This window comes from Littorina saxatilis, unplaced genomic scaffold, assembly GCF_037325665.1.
Source record: "Littorina saxatilis isolate snail1 unplaced genomic scaffold, US_GU_Lsax_2.0 scaffold_187, whole genome shotgun sequence".
Lineage (NCBI taxonomy): Eukaryota > Metazoa > Mollusca > Gastropoda > Littorinimorpha > Littorinidae > Littorina > Littorina saxatilis.
In genome coordinates this window covers 176,115-199,410 of record NW_027126108.1, presented here as the reverse complement: position 1 = coordinate 199,410, position 23,296 = coordinate 176,115, and the positions used below count along the sequence as shown (strand labels likewise).

The following is a 23,296-nucleotide window of genomic DNA, read 5'->3' as shown; positions in this document are numbered from 1 at the left end:
GCGCGCACACACACACACACACACACACGCACACACGTACAAACACACACACACACACACACACACACATACATACAGGCATGCGCACGCATGCACGCTTGCACGCACGCACGCACACACATTTACTAAAAGGAAGAGGGAACTATACTTTCGATCGTCACGCACAGAGTAGAACGGAAATAAAACTCATACTCTCAAATTCGTTAAACCAAGGCACAGCTACCCCAATTTTACTCATTTTAAAAGAAATCCTTAGCGAGATACCTTTTAAAACGCCCTACTCGAGAAATAAGTTATAGAGAAGCTTAAGAATTAAGCCTCCCCTTCCCCCTCCCCCACGCCAAAAAAAGAGAGAACAATACAACAACAACGTCAGAAATAATAACAACGACAACAACACCACCAACACTTACAACAACACCAACAACAACGTAAGTTTGTGTACTCTTTTGATCACACATATAATATCATTCTCCGTCGTGGGCTTTGGGATGTTCCTTTTCTAGACACCAAAATTGAACAAATTGCGAACCCCATGGAAATCAGAATGAACATGACTTTTTTTTACCCCTTTACCGTATACTGCCTGGAACATTTGCCTTTCTTTGTATGAAGAATGGGTATTGTTTTGATCATTTGCATATGTATACGATACAAACAAGTCCCAGATTGTTACCTGCATTAAATTCTGCTGTTACAGCAAATTGTTGTAATCTGGTTGGAGACAGTAACATTCCTTAATCCACCACCTTGACCGCCAATTATCGACCTGATTTGTATCAACCATGTTGTGTCTGTTTCCATTTCAGACAATGTCGCGGTGAACAAGACGTGCACTTTGTCGTCCTACTTCTACTACACTCACAAGCCAAGAAATCCTAATGATAACGATGAATACGCGACCTATCACGAGAACAACACCTGTCACGCCGCCAACAACGGCAACACCAGCACGAACTATGGGAAAGGCAACTGTATCTTCACACACTGGGGTGACAAAAACCCAAACTGGACAGTGAATCTCGGTCAGTCCTACGTCATCAGCAAGATCACTGTGTATGCGAGGAACACAACGAATGAATATACATATAGTAAGATTTCCTACATATTTTCCGATGTACAATATTATGTATGAAGAAGACAACAGAAAGTAGAACTACAGATGTAACGTATCACAAACCAAAACAAACGGATAGAGGAGCAGGAGAAGCTAGTCTAGAATCAGATAAAGTAAAATAAACAACGGGAACAATAGAGATCAAACTTAATTGAAATGGACCTGGGTCCCTGTGGATAAACATGTGTGTGTGTGTGTGCGCGTTTGTACATGTGTCTGTGTGTGTGTGTGTGTGTGTGTGTGTGTGTGTGTGTGTGTGTGTGTGTGTGTGTGTGTGTGTGTGTGTGTGTGTGTGTGTGTGTGTGTGTGTGTGTGTGTGTGTGTGTGTGTGTGTGTGTGTTACAGTAAATTCTCAAAACCAGGAAATGTTAACATCCTTAAAAATTTCAGTAAATTTGTAAATTTCCTGTTTCACTCATTTTTGGGGGGTAAATTTTATAAATATTTTGGGAACTTTGTACATTTCCTGGTTCGAAGGGCCAGGACATGTGTAAGTTTACTGTAAACTTATTTCAAGGAAAATATGTGTTTTTTCTTTATAATTATGAAATCAACTTATTGAGTTTGGCAGCATAAAAGTCAACACACTATTATACGATGCTAACATAAGCACATAATAGAATCCCTCTCTGTCTCCGTATCTCTCTCTCTCTCTCTCTCTCTCTCTCTCTCTCTCTCTCTCTCTGTATTTATTTCTGTCTCTGTCTCTATCTGTCTCTTACTTCCCCTGTTTGTCACTCTCTGACGGTATCTGTTTCTCTCTCTCGCTTTCTGTCCGTCTCCCTGTCTCTGTCTATCTCTCGTTCTCTCTGTCCCTGTCTTTCACTCTCTCTCTTCATCTATTTCTGTCTCTGTCTCTCTTCCTGTATCGCCCTGTCTCTGTCTATCTCTGTATCGTTCTCTCTGTCCCTGTCTTTCACTCTCTCTCTTCATCTATTTCTGTCTCTGTCTCTCTTCCTGTATCGCCCTGTCTCTGACTATCTCTGTATCGTTCTCTCTGTCCCTGTCTTTCACTCTCTCTCTTCATCTATTTCTGTCTCTGTCTCTCTTCCTGTATCGCCCTGTCTCTGACTATCTCTGTATCGTTCTCTCTGTCCCTGTCTTTCACTCTCTCTCTTCATCTATTTCTGTCTCTGTCTCTCTTCCTGTATCGCCCTGTCTCTGTCTATCTCTGTATCGTTCTCTCTGTCGCTGTCTTTCACTCTCTCTCTTCATCTATTTCTGTCTCTGTCTCTCTTCCTGTATCGCCCTGTCTCTGACTATCTCTGTATCGTTCTCTCTGTCCCTGTCTTTCACTCTCTCTCTTCATCTATTTCTGTCTCTGTCTCTCTTCCTGTATCGCCCTGTCTCTGTCTATCTCTGTATCGTTCTCTCTGTCCCTGTCTTTCACTCTCTTTCTTCATCTATTTCTGTCTCTGTCTCTCTTCCTGTAACGCCCTATCTCTGACTATCTCTGTATCGTTCTCTCTGTCCCTGTCTTTCACTCTCTCTCTTCATCTATTTCTGTCTCTGTCTCTCTTCCTGTATCGCCCTGTCTCTGACTATCTCTGTATCGTTCTCTCTGTCCCTGTCTTTCACTCTCTCTCTTCATCTATTTCTGTCTCTGTCTCTCTTCCTGTATCGCCCTGTCACTGACTATCTCTGTATCGTTCTCTCTGTCCCTGTCTTTCACTCTCTCTCTTCATCTATTTCTGTCTCTGTCTCTCTTCCTGTATCCCCCTGTCTCTGACTCTCTCTGTATCGTTCTCTCTGTCCCTGTCTTTCACTCTCTCTCTTCATCTTTTTCTGTCTCTGTCTCTCTTCCTGTATCGCCCTGTCTCTGACTATCTCTGTATCGTTCTCTCTGTCCCTGTCTTTCACTCTCTCTCTTCATCTATTTCTGTCTCTGTCTCTCTTCCTGTATCGCCCTGTCTCTGACTATCTCTGTATCGTTCTCTCTGTCCCTGTCTTTCACTCTCTCTCTTCATCTATTTCTGTCTCTGTCTCTCTTCCTGTATCGCCCTGTCTCTGACTATCTCTGTATCGTTCTCTCTGTCCCTGTCTTTCACTCTCTCTCTTCATCTATTTCTGTCCCTGTCTCTCTTCCTGTATCGCCCTGTCTCTGACTATCTCTGTATCGTTCTCTCTGTCCCTGTCTTTCACTCTCTCTCTTCATCTATTTCTGTCTCTGTCTCTCTTCCTGTATCGCCCTGTCTCTGACTATCTCTGTATCGTTCTCTCTGTCCCTGTCTTTCACTCTCTCTCTTCATCTATTTCTGTCTCTGTCTCTCTTCCTGTATCGCCCTGTCTCTGACTATCTCTGTATCGTTCTCTCTGTCCCTGTCTTTCACTCTCTCTCTTCATCTATTTCTGTCTCTGTCTCTCTTCCTGTATCGCCCTGTCTCTGACTATCTCTGTATCGTTCTCTCTGTCCCTGTCTTTCACTCTCTCTCTTCATCTATTTCTGTCTCTGTCTCTCTTCCTGTATCGCCCTGTCTCTGTCTATCTCTGTATCGTTCTCTCTGTCCCTGTCTTTCACTCTCTCTTTTCATCTATTTCTGTCTCTGTCTCTCTTCCTGTATCGCCCTGTCTCTGTCTATCTCTGTATCGTTCTCTCTGTCCCTGTCTTTCACTCTCTCTCTTCATCTATTTCTGTCTCTGTCTCTCTTCCTGTATCGCCCTGTCTCTGACTATCTCTGTATCGTTCTCTCTGTCCCTGTCTTTCACTCTCTCTCTTCATCTATTTCTGTCTCTGTCTCTCTTCCTGTATCGCCCTGTCTCTGACTATCTCTGTATCGTTTTCTCTGTCCCTGTCTTTCACTCTCTCTCTTCATCTATTTCTGTCTCTGTCTCTCTTCCTGTATCGCCCTGTCTCTGACTATCTCTGTATCGTTCTCTCTGTCCCTGTCTTTCACTCTCTCTCTTCATCTATTTCTGTCTCTGTCTCTCTTCCTGTATCGCCCTGTCTCTGACTATCTCTGTATCGTTCTCTCTGTCCCTGTCTTTCACTCTCTCTCTTCATCTATTTCTGTCTCTGTCTCTCTTCCTGTATCGCCCTGTCTCTGACTATCTCTGTATCGTTCTCTCTGTCCCTGTCTTTCACTCTCTCTCTTCATCTATTTCTGTCTCTGTCTCTCTTCCTGTATCGCCCTGTCTCTGTCTATCTCTGTATCGTTCTCTCTGTCCCTGTCTTTCACTCTCTCTTTCATCTATTTCTGTCTCTGTCTCTCTTCCTGTATCGCCCTGTCTCTGTCTATCTCTGTATCGTTCTCTCTGTCCCTGTCTTTCACTCTCTCTCTTCATCTATTTCTGTCTCTGTCTCTCTTCCTGTATCGCCCTGTCTCTGACTATCTCTGTATCGTTCTCTATGTCCCTGTCTTTCACTCTCTCTCTTCATCTATTTCTGTCTCTGTCTCTCTTCCTGTATCGCGCTGTCTCTGACTATCTCTGTATCGTTCTCTCTGTCCCTGTCTTTCACTCTCTCTCTTCATCTATTTCTGTCTCTGTCTCTCTTCCTGTATCGCCCTGTCTCTGACTATCTCTATATCGTTCTCTCTGTCCCTGTCTTTCACTCTCTCTCTTCATCTATTTCTGTCTCTGTCTCTCTTCCTGTATCGCCCTGTCACTGACTATCTCTGTATCGTTCTCTCTGTCCCTGTCTTTCACTCTCTCTCTTCATCTATTTCTGTCTCTGTCTCTCTTCCTGTATCGCCCTGTCTCTGACTATCTCTGTATCGTTCTCTCTGTCCCTGTCTTTCACTCTCTCTTCATCTATTTCTGTCTCTGTCTCTCTTCCTGTATCGCCCTGTCTCTGACTATCTCTGTATCGTTCTCTCTGTCCCTGTCTTTCACTCTCTCTCTTCATCTATTTCTGTCTCTGTCTCTCTTCCTGTATCGCCCTGTCTCTGTCTATCTCTGTATCGTTCTCTCTGTCCCTGTCTTTCACTCTCTCTCTTCATCTATTTCTGTCTCTGTCTCTCTTCCTGTATCGCCCTGTCTCTGACTATCTCTGTATCGTTCTCTCTGTCCCTGTCTTTCACTCTCTCTCTTCATCTATTTCTGTCTCTGTCTCTCTTCCTGTATCGCCCTGTCTCTGTCTATCTCTGTATCGTTCTCTCTGTCCCTGTCTTTCACTCTCTCTCTTCATCTATTTCTGTCTCTGTCTCTCTTCCTGTATCGCCCTGTCTCTGTCTATCTCTGTATCGTTCTCTCTGTCCCTGTCTTTCACTCTCTCTCTTCATCTATTTCTGTCTCTGTCTCTCTTCCTGTATCGCCCTGTCTCTGTCTATCTCTGTATCGTTCTCTCTGTCCCTGTCTTTCACTCTCTCTCTTTCATCTATTTCTGTCTCTGTCTCTCTTCCTGTATCGCCCTGTCTCTGTCTATCTCTGTATCGTTCTCTCTGTCCCTGTCTTTCACTCTCTCTCTTCATCTATTTCTGTCTCTGTCTCTCTTCCTGTATCGCCCTGTCTCTGACTATCTCTGTATCGTTCTCTCTGTCCCTGTCTTTCACTCTCTCTCTTCATCTATTTCTGTCTCTGTCTCTCTTCCTGTATCGCCCTGTCTCTGACTATCTCTGTATCGTTCTCTCTGTCCCTGTCTTTCACTCTCTCTCTTCATCTATTTCTGTCTCTGCCTCTCTTCCTGTATCGCCCTGTCTCTGACTATCTCTGTATCGTTCTCTCTGTCCCTGTCTTTCACTCTCTCTCTTCATCTATTTCTGTCTCTGTCTCTCTTCCTGTATCGCCCTGTCACTGACTATCTCTGTATCGTTCTCTCTGTCCCTGTCTTTCACTCTCTCTCTTCATCTATTTCTGTCTCTGTCTCTCTTCCTGTATCGCCCTGTCTCTGACTATCTCTGTATCGTTCTCTCTGTCCCTGTCTTTCACTCTCTCTCTTCATCTATTTCTGTCTCTGTCTCTCTTCCTGTATCGCCCTGTCTCTGACTATCTCTGTATCGTTCTCTCTGTCCCTGTCTTTCACTCTCTCTCTCTTCATCTATTTCTGTCTCTGTCTCTCTTCCTGTATCGCCCTGTCTCTGACTATCTCTGTATCGTTCTCTCTGTCCCTGTCTTTCACTCTCTCTCTTCATCTATTTCTGTCTCTGTCTCTCTTCCTGTATCGCCCTGTCACTGACTATCTCTGTATCGTTCTCTCTGTCCCTGTCTTTCACTCTCTCTCTTCATCTATTTCTGTCTCTGTCTCTCTTCCTGTATCGCCCTGTCTCTGACTATCTCTGTATCGTTCTCTCTGTCCCTGTCTTTCACTCTCTCTTCATCTATTTCTGTCTCTGTCTCTCTTCCTGTATCGCCCTGTCTCTGACTATCTCTGTATCGTTCTCTCTGTCCCTGTCTTTCACTCTCTCTCTTCATCTATTTCTGTCTCTGTCTCTCTTCCTGTATCGCCCTGTCTCTGTCTATCTCTGTATCGTTCTCTCTGTCCCTGTCTTTCACTCTCTCTCTTCATCTATTTCTGTCTCTGTCTCTCTTCCTGTATCGCCCTGTCTCTGACTATCTCTGTATCGTTCTCTCTGTCCCTGTCTTTCACTCTCTCTCTTCATCTATTTCTGTCTCTGTCTCTCTTCCTGTATCGCCCTGTCTCTGACTATCTCTGTATCGTTCTCTCTGTCCCTGTCTTTCACTCTCTCTCTTCATCTATTTCTGTCTCTGTCTCTCTTCCTGTATCGCCCTGTCTCTGACTATCTCTGTATCGTTCTCTCTGTCCCTGTCTTTCACTCTCTCTCTTCATCTATTTCTGTCTCTGTCTCTCTTCCTGTATCGCCCTGTCTCTGACTATCTCTGTATCGTTCTCTCTGTCCCTGTCTTTCACTCTCTCTTCATCTATTTCTGTCTCTGTCTCTCTTCCTGTATCGCCCTGTCTCTGACTATCTCTGTATCGTTCTCTCTGTCCCTGTCTTTCACTCTCTCTCTTCATCTATTTCTGTCTCTGTCTCTCTTCCTGTATCGCCCTGTCTCTGTCTATCTCTGTATCGTTCTCTCTGTCCCTGTCTTTCACTCTCTCTCTTCATCTATTTCTGTCTCTGTCTCTCTTCCTGTATCGCCCTGTCTCTGTCTATCTCTGTATCGTTCTCTCTGTCCCTGTCTTTCACTCTCTCTCTTCATCTATTTCTGTCTCTGTCTCTCTTCCTGTATCGCCCTGTCTCTGACTATCTCTGTATCGTTCTCTCTGTCCCTGTCTTTCACTCTCTCTCTTCATCTATTTCTGTCTCTGTCTCTCTTCCTGTATCGCCCTGTCTCTGACTATCTCTGTATCGTTCTCTCTGTCCCTGTCTTTCACTCTCTCTCTTCATCTATTTCTGTCTCTGTCTCTCTTCCTGTATCGCCCTGTCTCTGACTATCTCTGTATCGTTCTCTCTGTCCCTGTCTTTCACTCTCTCTCTTCATCTATTTCTGTCTCTGTCTCTCTTCCTGTATCGCCCTGTCACTGACTATCTCTGTATCGTTCTCTCTGTCCCTGTCTTTCACTCTCTCTCTTCATCTATTTCTGTCTCTGTCTCTCTTCCTGTATCGCCCTGTCTCTGACTATCTCTGTATCGTTCTCTCTGTCCCTGTCTTTCACTCTCTCTCTTCATCTATTTCTGTCTCTGTCTCTCTTCCTGTATCGCCCTGTCTCTGACTATCTCTGTATCGTTCTCTCTGTCCCTGTCTTTCACTCTCTCTCTTCATCTATTTCTGTCTCTGTCTCTCTTCCTGTATCGCCCTGTCTCTGACTATCTCTGTATCGTTCTCTCTGTCCCTGTCTTTCACTCTCTCTCTTCATCTATTTCTGTCTCTGTCTCTCTTCCTGTATCGCCCTGTCTCTGACTATCTCTGTATCGTTCTCTCTGTCCCTGTCTTTCACTCTCTCTCTTCATCTATTTCTGTCTCTGTCTCTCTTCCTGTATCGCCCTGTCTCTGACTATCTCTGTATCGTTCTCTCTGTCCCTGTCTTTCACTCTCTCTTCATCTATTTCTGTCTCTGTCTCTCTTCCTGTATCGCCCTGTCTCTGACTATCTCTGTATCGTTCTCTCTGTCCCTGTCTTTCACTCTCTCTCTTCATCTATTTCTGTCTCTGTCTCTCTTCCTGTATCGCCCTGTCTCTGTCTATCTCTGTATCGTTCTCTCTGTCCCTGTCTTTCATTCTCTCTCTTCATCTATTTCTGTCTCTGTCTCTCTTCCTGTATCGCCCTGTCTCTGACTATCTCTGTATCGTTCTCTCTGTCCCTGTCTTTCACTCTCTCTCTTCATCTATTTCTGTCTCTGTCTCTCTTCCTGTATCGCCCTGTCTCTGTCTATCTCTGTATCGTTCTCTCTGTCCCTGTCTTTCACTCTCTCTCTTCATCTATTTCTGTCTCTGTCTCTCTTCCTGTATCGCCCTGTCTCTGTCTATCTCTGTATCGTTCTCTCTGTCCCTGTCTTTCACTCTCTCTCTTCATCTATTTCTGTCTCTGTCTCTCTTCCTGTATCGCCCTGTCTCTGACTATCTCTGTATCGTTCTCTCTGTCCCTGTCTTTCACTCTCTCTCTTCATCTATTTCTGTCTCTGTCTCTCTTCCTGTATCGCCCTGTCTCTGTCTATCTCTGTATCGTTCTCTCTGTCCCTGTCTTTCACTCTCTCTCTTCATCTATTTCTGTCTCTGTCTCTCTTCCTGTATCGCCCTGTCTCTGACTATCTCTGTATCGTTCTCTCTGTCCCTGTCTTTCACTCTCTCTCTTCATCTATTTCTGTCTCTGTCTCTCTTCCTGTATCGCCCTGTCACTGACTATCTCTGTATCGTTCTCTCTGTCCCTGTCTTTCACTCTCTCTCTTCATCTATTTCTGTCTCTGTCTCTCTTCCTGTATCGCCCTGTCTCTGACTATCTCTGTATCGTTCTCTCTGTCCCTGTCTTTCACTCTCTCTCTTCATCTATTTCTGTCTCTGTCTCTGTCACACACTGATGCGTGGAAGAAGAATACACAGAATCAAAATCAGATACTCACACTCAATCACTCGCTTTCATGCCCAATACTAAACCAGGAAAACTATTTGCAGACCAAATCAATTTAGTCAACCAATAAAGACTTGATCATCACAAACACAACAACATTATCAACTTTCATGCACTCAAACTAAAAAGAAATAACTCAAAGGAAAAATGACTATAACATAATATACTTATATAACTGAAAAAGTGCCAGAATAAACCAATACTGTCAAACACTAAGAAAACAGTTTTCGGAACAATTATCCAGATTCGTTGTTCATTTGCCTGACAAGCCTGCCAAGATCAGTCTCCTAACCAGAATTATCTCATTCGACGACGAGAACGAAGTCAAAGCCGAGAATCCAATCAGTGTCAGATCTTGACCCGGATCAGCCGACGATGAAAACGAGGATGAAGTCGAGAACCCTATCAGTGTTAGCTCATGCACGAGATCATTCGACGACGTAGACGAAGTTCCCGATCAGTGTTAGATCAGGATCAGTCGAAGACGAGAACGCGGACGAAGCTGACAGGTTCCACATCAGGAACAGCATCGAGAACAAGCTCAATGTCCTGAGGACTGGATTTACAGGCTTGACATCTGATCTAGGCTGGATTCACCGCAGGATCTGTTAAATAAAAGTTGGTCTAAGTAATCTGATCAAAAGACCTAAACCATAGTCACCAAACCTTGTGTGTTTATTTCCAAGTTCAAACAACAATTCCATTTTGCTGCTGAACTTGGACCTAAAATTTTACAAATATGAACTTCCAATGTCCACATGAAAAATCTTCCTTCAAAAATAATCTAAGTTCCGATTCACAATCAGAACATGAAGATTCTTCTTCGAAAATATTTACAAGTTAACTTTCTTCAAAGTTGTTATTTTCCTTTTGCAAAAGTATTCACAAAGTCAAAATTGCTTTTAAAACATGACAACTTATGACCTCTTTAACTTCCTGTCCACTTATAGACACACAAGGTCAAGGTCAAACATGTTCTACAAATTCACAACAAAATTATCTCAAATGACAGCCTTTCGCACTTCCAAAGAATTTTCACAACAGGTTATGAAAATTAAAACAACATGCTTCCGCCATTTTGAATTCAAGGGACACAACTCTCCGCTCTTCCTTCAATGGACATAACCCACTTTCCCCAGAAACAGTTACTCATTGTCCGTAAATTTATCTTCACACTCTCATTCAAAATCCAAGCCCTACTGCTTCACATTTTAACAACATGTATCCATTTACATTTTAGGAATCTCCTAAATCATTTTTACATCAGGTAGCTTCAAAGTTATTTACCATGTGGGACCATGAGGTCCGCCATTTTGGAAAACGAAAAATGCATGGCCAAACTATGTACAGGCGCATAGGCAATTTGAAAATGTTACCACCCTCCTATCCCAAATAATACCTACTACAATCGAACATAAACCAAACTGAAACTCAGAAAATAAAGCACATATTCACACATTCTTTCCACCATACTAAGGGTCTTGCTAGTTACAGAATATTCAGCATAACACGCTCACACTGCAGAATCAACATTTTCGCTCACCATAATATCCCGTGATAGGATGAATCTTTGAGCAAAACATCATCTTGACAGAAGCCATTTGAACACGGGCTTTCTTCCTTGAAGACATCACACCACACTGTTCTAGGGAAACGGAATTCAAACAAGCCTTCACACTTTCCGTCCTGTCAGGAGTTCAATCGAGAACCACCTGAGACCGACACTTCATGTCCTCGCGCTGTGAGTTTAGGTTACAACTGCCGTCCTGTCCGTCACGCTCACGTGACCGTCTCACTTCTGACCCTAGGTTCTATAACTCGTTTAAGCTTGTTTTGTTTTCCTAACCTGACTTCCCTCCCTTCTACCACATATCTCGGCAAAACTGGAAACAATCAGTTTTAACAAAATTGAACCGTGACAGTCTCTCTTCCTGTATCGCCCTGTCTCTGACTATCTCTGTATCGTTCTCTCTGTCCCTGTCTTTCACTCTCTCTCTTCATCTATTTCTGTCTCTGTCTCTCTTCCTGTATCGCCCTGTCTCTGACTATCTCTGTATCGTTCTCTCTGTCCCTGTCTTTCACTCTCTCTCTTCATCTATTTCTGTCTCTGTCTCTCTTCCTGTATCGCCCTGTCTCTGTCTATCTCTGTATCGTTCTCTCTGTCCCTGTCTTTCACTCTCTCTCTTCATCTATTTCTGTCTCTGTCTCTCTTCCTGTATCGCCCTGTCTCTGTCTATCTCTGTATCGTTCTCTCTGTCCCTGTCTTTCACTCTTTCTCTTCATCTATTTCTGTCTCTGTCTCTCTTCCTGTATCGCCCTGTTTCTGACTATCTCTGTATCGTTCTCTCTGTCCCTGTCTTTCATTCTCTCTCTTCATCTATTTCTGTCTCTGTCTCTCTTCCTGTATCGCCCTGTCTCTGACTATCTCTGTATCGTTCTCTCTGTCCCTGTCTTTCACTCTCTCTCTTCATCTATTTCTGTCTCTGTCTCTCTTCCTGTATCGCCCTGTCTCTGTCTATCTCTGTATCGTTCTCTCTGTCCCTGTCTTTCACTCTCTCTCTTCATCTATTTCTGTCTCTGTCTCTCTTCCTGTATCGCCCTGTCTCTGACTATCTCTGTATCGTTCTCTCTGTCCCTGTCTTTCACTCTCTCTCTTCATCTATTTCTGTCTCTGTCTCTCTTCCTGTATCGCCCTGTCACTGACTATCTCTGTATCGTTCTCTCTGTCCCTGTCTTTCACTCTCTCTCTTCATCTATTTCTGTCTCTGTCTCTCTTCCTGTATCGCCCTGTCTCTGACTATCCCTGTATCGTTCTCTCTGTCCCTGTCTTTCACTCTCTCTCTTCATCTATTTCTGTCTCTGTCTCTCTTCCTGTATCGCCCTGTCTCTGACTATCTCTGTATCGTTCTCTCTGTCCCTGTCTTTCACTCTCTCTCTTCATCTATTTCTGTCTCTGTCTCTCTTCCTGTATCGCCCTGTCTCTGACTATCTCTGTATCGTTCTCTCTGTCCCTGTCTTTCACTCTCTCTCTTCATCTATTTCTGTCTCTGTCTCTCTTCCTGTATCGCCCTGTCTCTGACTATCTCTGTATCGTTCTCTCTGTCCCTGTCTTTCACTCTCTCTCTTCATCTATTTCTGTCTCTGTCTCTCTTCCTGTATCGCCCTGTCTCTGTCTATCTCTGTATCGTTCTCTCTGTCCCTGTTTTTCACTCTCTCTCTTCATCTATTTCTGTCTCTGTCTCTCTTCCTGTATCGCCCTGTCTCTGTCTATCTCTGTATCGTTCTCTCTGTCCCTGTCTTTCACTCTCTCTCTTCATCTATTTCTGTCTCTGTCTCTCTTCCTGTATCGCCCTGTCTCTGACTATCTCTGTATCGTTCTCTCTGTCCCTGTCTTTCACTCTCTCTCTTCATCTATTTCTGTCTCTGTCTCTCTTCCTGTATCGCCCTGTCTCTGTCTATCTCTGTATCGTTCTCTCTGTCCCTGTCTTTCACTCTCTCTCTTCATCTATTTCTGTCTCTGTCTCTCTTCCTGTATCGCCCTGTCTCTGACTATCTCTGTATCGTTCTCTCTGTCCCTGTCTTTCACTCTCTCTCTTCATCTATTTCTGTCTCTGTCTCTCTTCCTGTATCGCCCTGTCACTGACTATCTCTGTATCGTTCCCTCTGTCCCTGTCTTTCACTCTCTCTCTTCATCTATTTCTGTCTCTGTCTCTCTTCCTGTATCGCCCTGTCTCTGACTATCTCTGTATCGTTCTCTCTGTCCCTGTCTTTCACTCTCTCTCTTCATCTATTTCTGTCTCTGTCTCTCTTCCTGTATCGCCCTGTCTCTGACTATCTCTGTATCGTTCTCTCTGTCCCTGTCTTTCACTCTCTCTCTTCATCTATTTCTGTCTCTGTCTCTCTTCCTGTATCGCCCTGTCTCTGACTATCTCTGTATCGTTCTCTCTGTCCCTGTCTTTCACTCTCTCTTTTCATCTATTTCTGTCTCTGTCTCTCTTCCTGTATCGCCCTGTCTCTGTCTATCTCTGTATCGTTCTCTCTGTCCCTGTCTTTCACTCTCTCTCTTCATCTATTTCTGTCTCTGTCTCTCTTCCTGTATCGCCCTGTCTCTGTCTATCTCTGTATCGTTCTCTCTGTCCCTGTCTTTCACTCTCTCTCTTCATCTATTTCTGTCTCTGTCTCTCTTCCTGTATCGCCCTGTCTCTGACTATCTCTGTATCGTTCTCTCTGTCCCTGTCTTTCACTCTTTCTCTTCATCTATTTCTGTCTCTGTCTCTCTTCCTGTATCGCCCTGTTTCTGACTATCTCCGTATCGTTCTCTCTGTCCCTGTCTTTCATTCTCTCTCTTCATCTATTTCTGTCTCTGTCTCTCTTCCTGTATCGCCCTGTCTCTGACTATCTCTGTATCGTTCTCTCTGTCCCTGTCTTTCACTCTCTCTCTTCATCTATTTCTGTCTCTGTCTCTCTTCCTGTATCGCCCTGTCTCTGACTATCTCTGTATCGTTCTCTCTGTCCCTGTCTTTCATTCTCTCTCTTCATCTATTTCTGTCTCTGTCTCTCTTCCTGTATCGCCCTGTCTCTGACTATCTCTGTATCGTTCTCTCTGTCCCTGTCTTTCACTCTCTCTCTTCATCTATTTCTGTCTCTGTCTCTCTTCCTGTATCGCCCTGTCTCTGACTATCTCTGTATCGTTCTCTCTGTCCCTGTCTTTCACTCTCTCTTTCTTCATCTATTTCTGTCTCTGTCTCTCTTCCTGTATCGCCCTGTCTCTGTCTATCTCTGTATCGTTCTCTCTGTCCCTGTCTTTCACTCTCTCTTTTCATCTATTTCTGTCTCTGTCTCTCTTCCTGTATCGCCCTGTCTCTGTCTATCTCTGTATCGTTCTCTCTGTCCCTGTCTTTCACTCTCTCTCTTCATCTATTTCTGTCTCTGTCTCTCTTCCTATATCGCCCTGTCTCTGACTATCTCTGTATCGTTCTCTCTCCTCCCTGTCTTTCACTCTCTCTCTTCATCTATTTCTGTCTCTGTCTCTCTTCCTGTATCGCCCTGTCTCTGACTATCTCTGTATCGTTGTCTCTGTCCCTGTCTTTCACTCTCTCTCTTCATCTATTTCTGTCTCTGTCTCTCTTCCTGTATCGCCCTGTCTCTGACTATCTCTGTATCGTTCTCTCTGTCCCTGTCTTTCACTCTCTCTCTTCATCTATTTCTGTCTCTGTCTCTCTTCCTGTATCGCCCTGTCACTGACTATCTCTGTATCGTTCTCTCTGTCCCTGTCTTTCACTCTCTCTCTTCATCTATTTCTGTCTCTGTCTCTCTTCCTGTATCGCCCTGTCTCTGACTATCTCTGTATCGTTCTCTCTGTATCGTTCTCTCTGTCCCTGTCTTTCACTCTCTCTCTTCATCTATTTCTGTCTCTGTCTCTCTTCCTGTATCGCCCTGTCTCTGACTATCTCTGTATCGTTCTCTCTGTCCCTGTCTATCACTCTCTCTCTTCATCTATTTCTGTCTCTGTCTCTCTTCCTGTATTGCCCTGTCTCTGTCTATCTCTGTATCGTTCTCTCTGTCCCTGTCTTTCATTCTCTCTCTTCATCTATTTCTGTCTCTGTCTCTCTTCCTGTATCGCCCTGTCTCTGACTATCTCTGTATCGTTCTCTCTGTCCCTGTCTTTCACTCTCTCTCTTCATCTATTTCTGTCTATGTCTCTCTTCCTGTATCGCCCTGTATCTGACTATCTCTGTATCGTTCTCTCTGTCCCTGTCTTTCACTCTCTCTCTTCATCTATTTCTGTCTCTGTCTCTCTTCCTGTATCGCCCTGTCTCTGACTATCTCTGTATCGTTCTCTCTGTCCCTGTCTTTCACTCTCTCTCTTCATCTATTTCTGTCTCTGTCTCTCTTCCTGTATCGCCCTGTCTCTGACTATCTCTGTATCGTTCTCTCTGTCCCTGTCTTTCACTCTCTCTCTTCATCTATTTCTGTCTCTGTCTCTCTTCCTGTATCGGCCTTGTCTCTGACTATCTCTGTATCGTTCTCTCTGTCCCTGTCTTTCACTCTCTCTCTTCATCTATTTCTGTCTCTGTCTCTCTTCCTGTATCGCCCTGTCTCTGTCTATCTCTGTATCGTTCTCTCTGTCCCTGTCTTTCACTCTCTCTTTTCATCTATTTCTGTCTCTGTCTCTCTTCCTGTATCGCCCTGTCTCTGTCTATCTCTGTATCGTTCTCTCTGTCCCTGTCTTTCACTCTCTCTCTTCATCTATTTCTGTCTCTGTCTCTCTTCCTGTATCGCCCTGTCTCTGACTATCTCTGTATCGTTCTCTCTGTCCCTGTCTTTCACTCTCTCTTCATCTATTTCTGTCTCTGTCTCTCTTCCTGTATCGCCCTGTCTCTGACTATCTCTGTATCGTTCTCTCTGTCCCTGTCTTTCACTCTCTCTCTTCATCTATTTCTGTCTCTGTCTCTCTTCCTGTATCGCCCTGTCTCTGTCTATCTCTGTATCGTTCTCTCTGTCCCTGTCTTTCACTCTCTCTCTTCATCTATTTCTGTCTCTGTCTCTCTTCCTGTATCGCCCTGTCTCTGACTATCTCTGTATCGTTCTCTCTGTCCCTGTCTTTCACTCTCTCTCTTCATCTATTTCTGTCTCTGTCTCTCTTCCTGTATCGCCCTGTCTCTGTCTATCTCTGTATCGTTCTCTCTGTCCCTGTCTTTCACTCTCTCTCTTCATCTATTTCTGTCTCTGTCTCTCTTCCTGTATCGCCCTGTCTCTGACTATCTCTGTATCGTTCTCTCTGTCCCTGTCTTTCACTCTCTCTCTTCATCTATTTCTGTCTCTGTCTCTCTTCCTGTATCGCCCTGTCACTGACTATCTCTGTATCGTTCTCTCTGTCCCTGTCTTTCACTCTCTCTCTTCATCTATTTCTGTCTCTGTCTCTCTTCCTGTATCGCCCTGTCTCTGACTATCTCTGTATCGTTCTCTCTGTCCCTGTCTTTCACTCTCTCTCTTCATCTATTTCTGTCTCTGTCTCTCTTCCTGTATCGCCCTGTCTCTGACTATCTCTGTATCGTTCTCTCTGTCCCTGTCTTTCACTCTCTCTCTTCATCTATTTCTGTCTCTGTCTCTCTTCCTGTATCGCCCTGTCTCTGACTATCTCTGTATCGTTCTCTCTGTCCCTGTCTTTCACTCTCTCTCTTCATCTATTTCTGTCTCTGTCTCTCTTCCTGTATCGCCCTGTCTCTGTCTATCTCTGTATCGTTCTCTCTGTCCCTGTCTTTCACTCTCTCTCTTCATCTATTTCTGTCTCTGTCTCTCTTCCTGTATCGCCCTGTCTCTGTCTATCTCTGTATCGTTCTCTCTGTCCCTGTCTTTCACTCTTTCTCTTCATCTATTTCTGTCTCTGTCTCTCTTCCTGTATCGCCCTGTTTCTGACTATCTCTGTATCGTTCTCTCTGTCCCTGTCTTTCATTCTCTCTCTTCATCTATTTCTGTCTCTGTCTCTCTTCCTGTATCGCCCTGTCTCTGACTATCTCTGTATCGTTCTCTCTGTCCCTGTCTTTCACTCTCTCTCTTCATCTATTTCTGTCTCTGTCTCTCTTCCTGTATCGCCCTGTCTCTGACTATCTCTGTATCGTTCTCTCTGTCCCTGTCTTTCACTCTCTCTCTTCATCTATTTCTGTCTCTGTCTCTCTTCCTGTATCGCCCTGTCTCTGACTATCTCTGTATCGTTCTCTCTGTCCCTGTCTTTCACTCTCTCTCTTCATCTATTTCTGTCTCTGTCTCTCTTCCTGTATCGCCCTGTCTCTGACTATCTCTGTATCGTTCTCTCTGTCCCTGTCTTTCATTCTCTCTCTTCATCTATTTCTGTCTCTGTCTCTCTTCCTGTATCGCCCTGTCTCTGACTATCTCTGTATCGTTCTCTCTGTCCCTGTCTTTCACTCTCTCTCTTCATCTATTTCTGTCTCTGTCTCTCTTCCTGTATCGCCCTGTCTCTGACTATCTCTGTATCGTTCTTCTCTGTCCCTGTCTTTCACTCTTTCTCTTCATCTATTTCTGTCTCTGTCTCTCTTCCTGTATCGCCCTGTCTCTGACTATCTCTGTATCGTTCTCTCTGTCCCTGTCTTTCACTCTCTCTCTTCATCTATTTCTGTCTCTGTCTCTCTTCCTGTATCGCCCTGTCTCTGACTATCTCTGTATCGTTCTCTCTGTCCCTGTCTTTCACTCTCTCTCTTCATCTATTTCTGTCTCTGTCTCTCTTCCTGTATCGCCCTGTCACTGACTATCTCTGTATCGTTCTCTCTGTCCCTGTCTTTCACTCTCTCTCTTCATCTATTTCTGTCTCTGTCTCTCTTCCTGTATCGCCCTGTCACTGACTATCTCTGTATCGTTCTCTCTGTCCCTGTCTTTCACTCTCTCTCTTCATCTATTTCTGTCTCTGTCTCTCTTCCTGTATCGCCCTGTCACTGACTATCTCTGTATCGTTCTCTCTGTCCCTGTCTTTCACTCTCTCTCTTCATCTATTTCTGTCTCTGTCTCTCTTCCTGTATCGCCCTGTCTCTGACTATCTCTGTATCGTTCTCTCTGTCCCTGTCTTTCACTCTCTCTCTTCATCTATTTCTGTCTCTGTCTCTCTTCCTGTATCGCCCTGTCTCTGACTATCTCTGTATCGTTCTCTCTGTCCCTGTCTTTCACTCTCTCTCTTCATCTATTTCTGTCTCTGTCTCTCTTCCTGTATCGCCCTGTCTCTGTCTATCTCTGTATCGTTCTCTCTGTCCCTGTCTTTCACTCTCTCTCTTCATCTATTTCTGTCTCTGTCTCTCTTCCTGTATCGCCCTGTCTCTGACTATCTCTGTATCGTTCTCTCTGTCCCTGTCTTTCACTCTCTCTCTTCATCTATTTCTGTCTCTGTCTCTCTTCCTGTATCGCCCTGTCTCTGTCTATCTCTGTATCGTTCTCTCTGTCCTTGTCTTTCACTCTCTCTCTTCATCTATTTCTGTCTCTGTCTCTCTTCCTGTATCACCCTGTCTCTGACTATCTCTGTATCGTTCTCTCTGTCCCTGTCTTTCACTCTCTCTCTTCATCTATTTCTGTCTCTGTCTCTCTTCCTGTATCGCCCTGTCACTGACTATCTCTGTATCGTTCTCTCTGTCCCTGTCTTTCACTCTCTCTCTTCATCTATTTCTGTCTCTGTCTCTCTTCCTGTATCGCCCTGTCTCTGACTATCTCTGTATCGTTCTCTCTGTCCCTGTCTTTCACTCTCTCTCTTCATCTATTTCTGTCTCTGTCTCTCTTCCTGTATCGCCCTGTCTTTGACTATCTCTGTATCGTTCTCTCTGTCCCTGTCTTTCACTCTCTCTCTTCATCTATTTCTGTCTCTGTCTCTCTTCCTGTATCGCCCTGTCTCTGACTATCTCTGTATCGTTCTCTCTGTCCCTGTCTTTCACTCTCTCTCTTCATCTATTTCTGTCTCTGTCTCTCTTCCTGTATCGCCCTGTCTCTGTCTATCTCTGTATCGTTCTCTCTGTCCCTGTCTTTCACTCTCTCTCTTCATCTTTTTCTGTCTCTGTCTCTCTTCCTGTATCGCCCTGTCTCTGTCTATCTCTGTATCGTTCTCTCCGTCCCTGTCTTTCACTCTTTCTCTTCATCTATTTCTGTCTCTGTCTCTCTTCCTGTATCGCCCTGTTTCTGACTATCTCTGTATCGTTCTCTCTGTCCCTGTCTTTCATTCTCTCTCTTCATCTATTTCTGTCTCTGTCTCTCTTCCTGTATCGCCCTGTCTCTGACTATCTCTGTATCGTTCTCTCTGTCCCTGTCTTTCACTCTCTCTCTTCATCTATTTCTGTCTCTGTCTCTCTTCCTGTATCGCCCTGTCTCTGTCTATCTCTGTATCGTTCTCTCTGTCCCTGTCTTTCACTCTCTCTCTTCATCTATTTCTGTCTCTGTCTCTCTTCCTGTATCGCCCTGTCTCTGACTATCTCTGTATCGTTCTCTCTGTCCCTGTCTTTCACTCTCTCTCTTCATCTATTTCTGTCTCTGTCTCTCTTCCTGTATCGCCCTGTCTCTGACTATCTCTGTATCGTTCTCTCTGTCCCTGTCTTTCACTCTCTCTCTTCATCTATTTCTGTCTCTGTCTCTCTTCCTGTATCGCCCTGTCTCTGTCTATCTCTGTATCGTTCTCTCTGTTCCTGTCTTTCACTCTCTCTCTTCATCTATTTCTGTCTCTGTCTCTCTTCCTGTATCGCCCTGTCTCTGTCTATCTGTATCGTTCTCTCTGTCCCTGTCTTTCACTCTTTCTCTTCATCTATTTCTGTCTCTGTCTCTCTTCCTGTATCGCCCTGTCTCTGACTATCTCTGTATCGTTCTCTCTGTCCCTGTCTTTTATTCTCTCTCTTCATCTATTTCTGTCTCTGTCTCTCTTCCTGTATCGCCCTGTCTCTGACTATCTCTGTATCGTTCTCTCTGTCCCTGTCTTTCACTCTCTCTCTTCATCTATTTCTGTCTCTGTCTCTCTTCCTGTATCGCCCTGTCTCTGTCTATCTCTGTACCGTTCTCTCTGTCCCTGTCTTTCACTCTCTCTCTTCATCTATTTCTGTCTCTCTTCCTGTATCGCCCTGTCTCTGTCTATCTTTTTTTGTCTCCCCCTATCCTCTCTCTATGTCTCTTTGTCTTTCTGTTTCTCTCTGTATCTCTCTGTTGAAGCTATATCTGTCTCTGTCTCTCTGTTTCCTTCTCTTTACTGTCTCTTTCTATCTCTGTTTCTCTCTCATTGTGTATGTTTCTCTCTCTCTCAGTACCATCCTCTTTCTCTGTCCATCCCTGCCACGTTCTGTCTACCTGTCTGTCTGCTTGTATGTCTGTCTGTAATACGCAAATACGGTTTGTTCGCAATTGACGAATGCTGACAATTTACTCTGTCGGGTGTGTATGGGTTGTGAAAGAGTGAATACCCTTACCTTTTACTCGGACAAACATTGGAGTGGCCAATCACTAGCGAGGGGTGTGTCGAAAACACGTGGACAGGAGCACATGTGAAGTAATTTTTCAGTGGAAAAGCAAGGTTATTCTCTCTTTCACGCATACAAACCCGACGGAGTTATTTTGGAACATCGTCTATTGAAGTGCGACCGCCGCCATGTTTGTTTTTTCAATGAACACAGGGTTAGGACACTTATCAGTACCACCAACTCTGTACGAAGATTTGGTAAACCTCGCCTTTTACACTTGAGTTAAATTGGATCAAGGATAGAGTTTATCCCGGGGTAAAGTCTCTTTTTCTCAACATAGGCGTTAACATTGGGAAGATCGTCTGGTAGGCTGCAGCTCCTAAGGTGGTGGAGGTTTTGTTGCCATCGAAAGAGCTGGATTTTTATCTTGAATGTCTTCCATGTTCGGTAAGAATACATTAATTTTGTGTTGCATATTGACGATGTTCGGTAAGAATACATTAATATTGTGTTGCATATTGACGATGTTCGGTAAGAATACATTAATTTTGTGTTGCATATTGACGATGTTCGGTAAGAATACATTAATTTTGTGTTGCATATTGACGATGTTCGGTAAGAATACATTAATTTTGTGTTGCATATTGACGATGTTCGGAAAGAATACATTAATTTTGTGTTGCATATTGACGATGTTCGGTAAGAATACATTAATTTTGTGTTGCATATTGACGATGTTCGGTAAGAATACATTAATTTTGTGTTGCATATTGACGATGTTCGGTAAGAATACATTAATTTTGTGTTGCATATTGACGATGTTCGGTAAGAATACATTAATTTTGTGTTGCATATTGACGATGTTCGGTAAGAATACATTAATTTTGTGTTGCATATTGACGATGTTCGGTAAGAATACATTAATTTTGTGTTGCATATTGACGATGTTCGGTAAGAATACATTAATTTTGTGTTGCATATTGACGATGTTCGGTAAGAATACATTAATTTTGGGTTGCATATTGACGATGTTCGGTAAGAATACATTAATTTTGTGTTGCATATTGACGATGTTCGCAAATAACTGTGTCATAATTGTTAAGTAGTGCGGCAGAGTAAGAGCCCTTTTACTGATGCAAGGTGTTCGAAGCGAGGCGAAGCAGGTACGCTGGTGACAGGCTTTAACCTGACATCACGACGAACTTGAAATGTATATTATGCAGTGTGTACATAGAGGTTACAACACGAGTGGTTTTTTATATGGCTTGTATTTCAGTCAAGACCCAGCGGATGAATATCAAGGGACTCACGAGCCTCTGGCGAGTGAGTCCCTTTGATATTCCCGCTGGGTCTTGACTGAAATACAAGCCATATACAAAATCACGAGTGTTGTAAACTGTATATCCCATGAAGATCCAAAAGACAACGTGTGACGGAAACATCAAGCTTTAGTTGTCTGTTCAGATGAGGCACCTCTGCACATACATTATTCTAAAGGCACGTCTGTTGATCTATGTCAAGTCGGTGCATAATGGTGGCTTGGTTGTCCCCGTCAGCTGAAAGCCTCTTACACGGATTTGACTGAATACCTAGTGGTTACACACGCATCTCCTGAGATTTTGGACACCTTCATCGTCTATGGGGCCTACTGCACCACAGAAGAGCTAGAAAAACTCGCAAATTTCATCGAACAGCTTGTCCAGAGAACAGTCGTAGTCGATGATGTACCGATAAGAACGTGTGTACCAGGTACACTGTAACTTCACATGAGCATAACATTGCTTCTCGAACGGACTGGGTTTTTAACGATTGCTAGTTTGACTTCTGTTTTAGTTGAGAGCACGAGCACACACACTCAAACACATACGGCTTGTCATGTTGATCACAAGAGAGAAACAGAACTGCGAATAGAAGGAAACATAACAGATTACGTCCCCATAATATGACGCGATGGATGACAGACTTCATGAAATCTATGACGCTGTGATGATAGTCTCGGCAAGACGAGACCAAAACTAAGCTATATATATCAATATGAACGACTCTCGCGCATGTTCTCAAAAGCGTGGTGACCCCTTGCACATCCGGTCTTACAGGTACATTTGCTTTTGGAATGTCAAGGACGACAAAAAGTAGAGCCAGCTATGATGTATTTCGTGCACCCTTATTTATCCACTATTTTATGTGTTAGAAGAGTGCAATAGTTACATCATGGATTTGACAAGAGTACAATGGAAATACAAGAAATATACCTAGAGTACATTTACACAGACAAAGAAGGGAGGTCATGGGATTTAAAATGTTATACCCTTTTCTGTCCAAAATGTACTCGTTGGAAGTCACGATTCATCACGGCAATGATCGCTGGCCCACAGTGATTGGTGACAACGCGATTTGACCGAGGTCACGTGGGTTTGGCTTGAGGTCACGCGAGTTTAGGAAAACACGCGTGCTTAGTGATCGCTGTCAGTGATCGGCGAGCAGTCGACGTCAAATCGTTGCTCTGATGTGCATGTTTTCGAAGGAAAAGGTTATCACATCGAGCGCACATGGCATTACCATAAACTACCTTGTATACGCCCATCCCCCCCTATGCACTAATTTTGCCCAAAAGTTGGGGGTGGGCGTATACTAGGTACTATACCCATTGCAGGAGGGGTTCATTTGTTAGAATAACGATATTTTGGTCACTTGGCATGGAAGTGTTCAAAGGATACCGGATGCGTTATTGCATCGCTCAACCCACATGGGTGAAGCAGCAAAGCTGTGCAGGTGAAGGCCAGTTCTAAAGCTCTTCTTTGCAGATCTTTGTTCCAGACGACAGGGCCTTCTACAAGAAAGCCAAGAACAACTAAATCAACCTCTTCCGACATCAGTTCCCGCCCAAGATGAAGCTTTTGTTTCTTGTTTTCCTTCCGAGTCCGATGCATCAAACATGTATCGCGATTCTCTAGCCACTCTCAAATCCTTTTTCTGTCCACTCCGTACTCACGTGCTGTTTGTGAAACAATTTCATTGTCGTCCAGATGCTTTAGTGCTAAGAGTTTAAACTCCACTGTGTAGGAATTCAACTCAACTCAACTAAACTCAACTCAAATTTATTAATCCATATGGAAATTATGTTGTAACAATACTCATTTCCAATCAAAAGAATAAGAATGCATACTAAACACAGTCTCACTAACGCAAACAGTCATCCGTCAAGTCAAGTCTGCCAACTCACAACTCACTCACACAACAACAGCAACAGCAATACAAATTAACAAAAACCATAATTCCAATA

The 23,296-nt window shown here is 43.9% G+C and overlaps 1 long non-coding RNA gene across 1 annotated transcript in view; it reads left to right on the top strand.

The window, feature by feature from the left end:
* The window catches only part of LOC138954551 (uncharacterized), a 29,447-nt gene that overhangs the window by 4,552 nt on the left and 1,599 nt on the right, over positions 1–23,296 (top strand). The window contains exon 2 of the long non-coding RNA XR_011451889.1: positions 810–1,091. This is a non-coding gene — a long non-coding RNA (uncharacterized lncRNA). The remainder of the gene's footprint in view (positions 1–809; positions 1,092–23,296) is intronic.